General features: G+C 37.6%; 1 long non-coding RNA gene across 1 annotated transcript; it reads left to right on the top strand.

The window, feature by feature from the left end:
* The first annotated feature begins 373 nt into the window (after window positions 1–373).
* On the top strand, window positions 374–861 carry LOC121990188. The gene is made up of 3 exons (XR_006114493.1): window positions 374–435; window positions 523–588; window positions 812–861. It is a non-coding gene; the product is annotated as an uncharacterized LOC121990188 (long non-coding RNA).
* Window positions 862–7,491: the final 6,630 nt, after the last annotated feature.

The raw sequence follows: 7,491 nt of genomic DNA, 5'->3' as shown, positions 1-7,491 counted from the left end.
CCTTCTCCCTCCCTCGCGTATAAGCCTCGGCCATTACCTCTTCTTCTTCTTCTCCTCTGCCGACGCCGACTCTCTTCTGTTGTGCCCTAACGAGCCGCGAGCCATACTGCCGCTCTTCCTCGCCGCACACCGGGACCCCCTTCCTCCTCCCTGTCCAAGCGCCGGCGACGCCGAGCAAAGACCTCCCTTCTGGCCGACATCACCATCCCTCCACAGCCCTAGCGCCGGCCACCGCTGTCTTGAGCCTCTTCTCCTCTTGTTTCCGTGCCCTAACACTGCCTTGCTGCCCTCTTTTGTGCTCTGGATCGTGATCGGCCACTGCAGCCTCCTTGTCGTTGTTTGGTTGATCGCAGCCTAGCTCCTTGCCTAAATCTGCCGAGCCCTAATTTGTTCTTCACTGCCGTGCCCTAGGTTTTCCCCTTGCTGGTGAGTGAGGTAAGCAGCTTACCTTTGTTGTTTCTTTGTATTTGATCACTGGTTGGATGCAGAAATAACTCACAGATGTGGTTGATTGATATCTAGGTTTGGTGTCAACGGGATTAAGCTGTTGTTGGAGCTGAGGAATCTGATCATTATTCGTACACTTAGGTGAGCATGTTTAGTGAATTTGGTTGGGTTCCTATGGAGGATGTTCCATGCTGTATAATTTTGTATAGGGTATTAGGTTATATCTGGGTTAGATTTAATTTTGGGGTAGGCAATTGGTTATGTTAATTAGGGTTTTCCCTAATTTAGTCTCGTGGATTTTATTTAGCTATTTAAATTCTTATGAATTTTAGCTAAATAAAAATATATATATTGATTGGTACAGGACATTGATTCGAGACGGTGTCTCGACGAGGGATCAATTTCGGATTGGACCTTTTCTATTGGAGGCGGGTACTTTTGACTTTTTGTCTTTGATATGCTTAGTAATGAAATTAACATGTTGCATTAATTGTGTTCTTATCTGTTTCGGTTAATCACTACCCAAATCTTGGTACATGCTTGATTGATTGATTTGTTTTACATCCCATGTATACTTTACCTGTCTATACATGCTTATATGTCATGCTTGACCATGTTCAAGACCTAGGTTTTATACCTTCTGTATACCTTTGGACTGTTTTGGATTCGTTGACCTATGATGCACTTTTCTATATATATGGATTAGGTCAGGATGTTTATATGGTTATTGTCATGCATCATTTGCATGATTGCATGCTGTGCGATAGTCCGCTCCATTATTCTTGAGCACATTTTTGCACACACCACCACTCATTGGGTTAGTGGTCGATTCAGGCAGTGTGTTGCGGCGGGGACTCTGTTAGGCACCGTTGGTCCACTCATGGGTAGTGTGACCTGACGTGTTATCCGGCGGATTCCTCCCGTCGTCGTGTCTGGGTTGAGGCGTTGTGCTCCCCGTATGATTTGGGGTAGGAGGATAGGTGTACTCAAGACGTCCGTCCTCGGTCACTCATCGGGGTAGTGGCGTTAGAGTCTTGCGGTTGTCACTCTACCACTCGGCCTCACTTTTGTATGAGATGATCGGTGGCGTCGGGGTGACCGGGCGCATCATTGTCATGTCGTGATCGTTTATTGCTTGTGTTTGTGGTTCTTTGCATTTATATCTGCGTATTGTTTGGATACTATGTTTGGCGTCATCTGAGTTCTATACCACTCGGTTGTTTGACCTTATACTCGGGACTGGTTAGTCTGACATTCTCTGTTTACTTGGATCGTTTTATCCTTCTTATCGAGGCTGCGTGATTAGTCTTAGGTGTTGTTTCTTTACTTTGCATATCAATTGTACTTGCTGAGTGTTGGACTCACCCGCCTCCATTGTTGTTATTTTCGGGTTGATCTTTGTCGGAGGGAGTTCGATCATAGTCCCCATTGCGTAGTCTTCCTCCTCTCTTGGTTTTGAGTTGTTGTTTCATTCTAGCTTTTATTATCAGACTTTGTTTTAGTTATGTTTTGGAGTTACATATGGATATTGTATGGAATCTTTCCGTTGGATGGACTTTTAGTATGATTTGGATTTACTCTACTACATGCCTGCCTGGACGGCAGAAGAGGTAAGAAAAATCGGATTTGGGCTTTACGAGTGTAGTTGAGTAGGGTTGATTTCGAGTCAGAGTATTACTATGTTGTTTATTTTTATTAACTGCGTGGTTGTGACAGCCAGAGGCTGAATACATATATAAACTGCGTGGTGATTGATTTTATTTACTATTGTTATTCCAGCCGCCTGTGGCTGAGGTATTTGTGAGATGTAGAAAAGTTTCAGATTGTCCACCGTACAGGGGAGATGCTGCCGAAATTTTCTCGGACAGGGACTCCTCTGGGGTGTGACAATTATAGACATGATAAGTGGCTCCCGTATCTACACACCAGGTACCGGTAGATAACACCACTAAACATGTTTCAACAACTAATGAATAAAATACACCTTGATTGTTCTCAGTTCTGAAAGGGCAGCCCACCTTAGTGTCCAAGTTTTGTTTTCAATCATTATAATTAGGATTACTAAGTCTATTCTATAGTATAATAGCTAGGGGATTGAAAAATATTTTAAATCCTAAGAATCATAAAAATATTTGGTCAAGACCAACACCTCAAAATCTCTGTGAATTTTGTATGCCACATTAGTGTGGGCGTATACAAATTCAAACATTTGTAAGAGGAGATTTTATTCATTAATTTTATTATCTTGTCAACCTATATTTATGACAAATAAAATTAATAGGTCTGTCTTCGATCAAATATTTAGTCAAAACTTTTGAATTTAAAATAATATTGATTCCTCAAAATAATATCATTTAAATTCACCAACACCTCAAACACCGTGAATTTTGTATGTCACGTTAGTGTGGACGTATACAAATTCAAACATTTGTAAGAGGAGAGTCTTACCCAATAATTATCTTGTCAATCTTAAATTACCTCAAACACCATGAATTTTGTATGCCACGTTAGTGTGAGCGTATACAAATTCAATTATTTGTAAGAGGAGGTTTTATCTATTTTATTTTGTCAACCTAACTTTATGACAAATAAAATTACCTCAAACACCATGAATTTTATATGTCACATTAGTGTGGACATATTCAAATTCAAACATTTGTAAGAGGGGGTTTTACCTAGCTTTATGACAAATTAATAGTTGGTTTTCCTTCGGTCACAGAAATAATAGTAGTGACTCTGTTGGGGATGATACTATTAAATGCGCTTAAGTGTATACCATTACTTGATACTTAGTCCGTTAAATAGGATTGTGCCCCTTTTGTTGGAGAAGATCACATGCTCCTAAATAATTTCCTATAACCATCCATAAAGGAAGTTTGATCTAGCGATCCACAAATAAACTCATCCGATGTGGAGAGAGGCACTCAGAGCCAACACGCAAGTTTGTTGCATCACTTACAAACCAGTAATGGAGACCGTGGAATTTATTTATAAATCTCTCTCCCACTTAGTTATTTAAGATGAGGATTTTAACATGCACACACACATCACAGCAAATAAAAGTAATAAATATGGAAACACAATTTTTCAACTATTATGGCCTTTTCCATCACTGTCCTCCGTGTGTTGTCAACCCTAGCTGCTGTCATCTTTAGCCACCGCAATCGGGTCTAGTTATCGCATCTATCTTGCTTATTTTTTCGCTGCGCCTCTGGTCCTCAAATAGATACGATCCACAACAAAGATAGAATTTTACATTTATCGATCATATATTCTACGAAGGAATGTACATGTAATCTAGATCGAACAAAAAGTAAAATCCTAAAACTAATACAGCTCCTGCTGTATTTAATACATACAATCATACACACACATAAAATGCCCTCGACATGTCTGAGGGTCCAAACACACACAATCACAATAGGTCATAATAGTTGGAGCCTACAACCACAGAGTTAATCTATTTGCACATCCTACTATTATCCTGCCTAAAATATGCATGGCATGTGCATAATTAAACTAAAACCAAACACACAGAGGTTAAAACCTAGCTCTGATACCAATTGTTGGTTGCTACTCGGAATACCGTCCTAGTTCCTCTGTACAAATATTTGTACAAACATAGAACTATCCTAGCTACCCATGTATTCTACTAAAGTTAAATTTGGATTGTAAACGATGTTTAACATTATTAATCCAAATTTTCCCTTTAGAAGTTAAACTTGAATTGGAAACGAAACTTAACATTCTTACTTCAAGTTTAACCAATATGATCCTCTTAAGTTAAACCATATTACAGAAGTTGATCAAATATCTATTTCAAGGATCAGCTTCCAGGTCAAACGTAGCGAGGCACTAGGCCTTCTTGGGTATGGGATCATCCACCACTGCCTAGATAAAGCCTTTCAAAGAAATCGCATATTTAAATTTCTCACAGTAAACAAGGTTTAACAATAGAGACCTCAATAGAAACACATTATCGAAACATGAAATTGAAACGAAAATCGATAACAAAAATGATAATTAAAATTGATAACCTATTGTGTTTGGTTTTTCAAGATCTATACAAAAGATGAACTAGTTATGATACGGAAACTAATAACTAGTTATACCTCTTGTAACTTATAGACCTCTTGATCTTCTATTGTATTCCTCTTCTTATCTCGGACGTCGTGTGGGCGACGATCTACCAAGAAGAGAATCCACCCAAGCCTTCTTCTTCCTTTCAAGTTTCGGCCACCAACTTTCTCCAAGAGATGATGAAGTTCGACCACTAACTTTCCTCCAAGGGATGTTAGACAAGAGAACCTCCTTCTCTTCTTCTTCTCCTTCGAGCAACCGACCATCAATGGATCTCCACACTAATATTCCGCCGGCCACCAAGAGGGAAAACAAAGGAGAAGAGAGAAAGAGTAAGGGTCGGCCACCACCAAGGAAGAGAGGAGAGGAATAGAAGATGTATTGTTGTGAGGTGAGACACCTCTATCCTCTCTTTTATATTCATTGGTCTTGGCAAATAAGAAAAGTTTTAAACATAATTAAAACTTATATTCCTTGCCAATGACCAAAAAGGAATGTTTTAAAATAAAAAATTAAAACTTCCTTTTCTTCTTGTCATGGCTGGCCATATGCTTGTTCTCCAAGAAAGGAAAGATTTTAAACAAAAATTAAAATCTTTCTTTTAAAAATCCCTTTTGTGGATAGTTCTAAAAGGAATGTTTTATAAATTAAAATATCTCTCTTTTAAATCCATATCTATAAAAGATAAGATTAAAAATAAAACATGGTTTCAAGAAAGGAAAGTTTTATCAAAAAATTAAAATCTTTCTTTCACATTATAGATAACTACAAATAAGGAAATATTTCAAATATCTTTTTTATTCCTTTATAGAAAGCTATAAAAGGAAAGATTTTAAAATTTTAAACTTTCTTTTAAAACCAACATAAAAGGAAAGTTTTCAACAAAATAAAAACTCCCTTTTATTTCTTTTTATGACTGATCTAAAAATGAAAAGTTTTATATTAAAATCATCCTTTTAAATCCTTTTAATGGATCTCTATAAAAGGAAAGATTTTACAAAATAAAACTTTCTTTTGAATTCAATATGGTCGGCCACCCTTTCTTGGGCTCCAAGCTAGGGCCGACCACAACTTGAACCCATCTAACCTTGGTTTGGCCGGCCCTAGCTTGGGCTCCAAGCTTGGCTTGGCCGGCTACCTTAAAGTGGGTAAGAAGTTGGGTTTGGGTTGATATAAGACTTTATAAATAAGAGGCTACAATAGGGACCGGGAGGAGGAATTAGTTTTGGTCTCCCGATGAGCTTGAGCTTCCTGTGTTTGCCCTGAACACCCAACTCAAGTTCATCAATAATATCTCATTCCACTAAAGAGTTATTATTGCACTACCGCACCAATCCCATATTACTATATGGGCTCCTTCTTATCATGAGTGTGTTAGTCTCCCTATGTTTAAGATATTGAATGTCCACTAATTAAATGAGTTACTGACAACTCACTTAATTAATATCTAGCTCCAAGAGTAGTACCACTCAACATTATCATCATGTCGGACTAAGTCCACCTGCAGGGTTTACATGACAATCCTTATGAACTCCTCAAGGGGACATCATCAACCTAGATTACTAGGACACAGTTTCATTCTATAATCAACAACACACCATATAAATAATATCATTTCCCAACTTATCGGGCCTATTGATTTAACGAGCTAAATCGCACCCTTTGATAAATCAAAGAAATAAATACTAAGTATATGTGCTTGTTATTATATCATGATTAAGAGTACACACTTCCATAATAACAGAGGTATTGTTCTTTTATATAGTCAGTATAAAAAGATATTATCTCAATTGGTCCTACTCAATACACTCATAGTGTACTAGTGTAATTTATTAGTCAAGATAAACTAATACCTAATTACACTACAACCACTCCAATGGTTTGTCCCATTCCATTTTGGTTGTGAGCAACTGTTTATAATATATAAGGATCTGATAACATGTTATTCTGTGTGTCTCCTCACACCATGTTATCTACAATATAAATTAAATGGACAACTACACATAACTTAAATGTAGGCATTTGATCAATGTAATTCTTATATGTTTATACAAAAAGCTAGACTTTTAGTATACACTCTAACAATAGCGCTGCTCGACCACCTTTCTTTGATGGCAATGACTTTGCATATTGGAAAGGTTGGATAGAGTATTACTTAATGAATGATATTGACAAAAAACCAAAGGATGAGTTTGGAGCGTCTCTTCAAACCAAGGATTGGATAAAAAAGATGTCAAAGAAGGCTCAAGCAAACACAAAGGTCACAACAAGCCTACAATGTGGAATCTCCAAGGAGCAATTAAGCAAAGTAGGACCATTCAACTCCGCCAAAGAGCTTTAGGAAAAACTCATTGAGTTAAATGAAGGATCAAGCAAATCATGGAGAGCCAAGAGAGATCTCTTGGTGGGCCAACTTCAAACCTTCACCATGAAGACCAATGAGGCCATGAGTCAAATGCATGGTAGATTCAAGGAGATAGTAAATGGGTTTTATGTAATAGGTGATAAAATTGACAACTAGGATCTAGTAAGTTATGTTCTTCAATCCTTTCCTAGAACAACCTTATGGGCATCAATGGTTGATGGATATAAGGTTTCTAGATATTTCTCCTTTGTTAAGCTTGATGAATTATTTTATGAATTTGAACTTCATGAACATGCTAATATGTTTTTGAAAGAGAAGAGTATAGTTCTCATCGTAGAGAAGAAGAAGAAGAAGAAGAAGAAGAAGAAGATGATGAAGAAGAAGAAAGAAAGAAAAGGAAGAATCCTCATCATCTGAATCTGAACAAGAGTCATTGAACAGCGATGAAGAAATGTCAGCTAGTGAAGTGGCTCATTATGTTAAGAAGATGATGGGAAGAACAAGGAAATTCACAAGGAAGGATGTGAATAAGATGTTTCAACCCTCAAAAGGTAAAAGTAGTCAAAGTTCAAGATTTAACACTAATGTCATTTGTTTTG

Source organism: Zingiber officinale, chromosome 6B (assembly GCF_018446385.1).
Source record: "Zingiber officinale cultivar Zhangliang chromosome 6B, Zo_v1.1, whole genome shotgun sequence".
NCBI classification, from domain to species: domain Eukaryota; kingdom Viridiplantae; phylum Streptophyta; class Magnoliopsida; order Zingiberales; family Zingiberaceae; genus Zingiber; species Zingiber officinale.
This window is presented reverse-complemented; position numbering and strand designations above follow the sequence as displayed.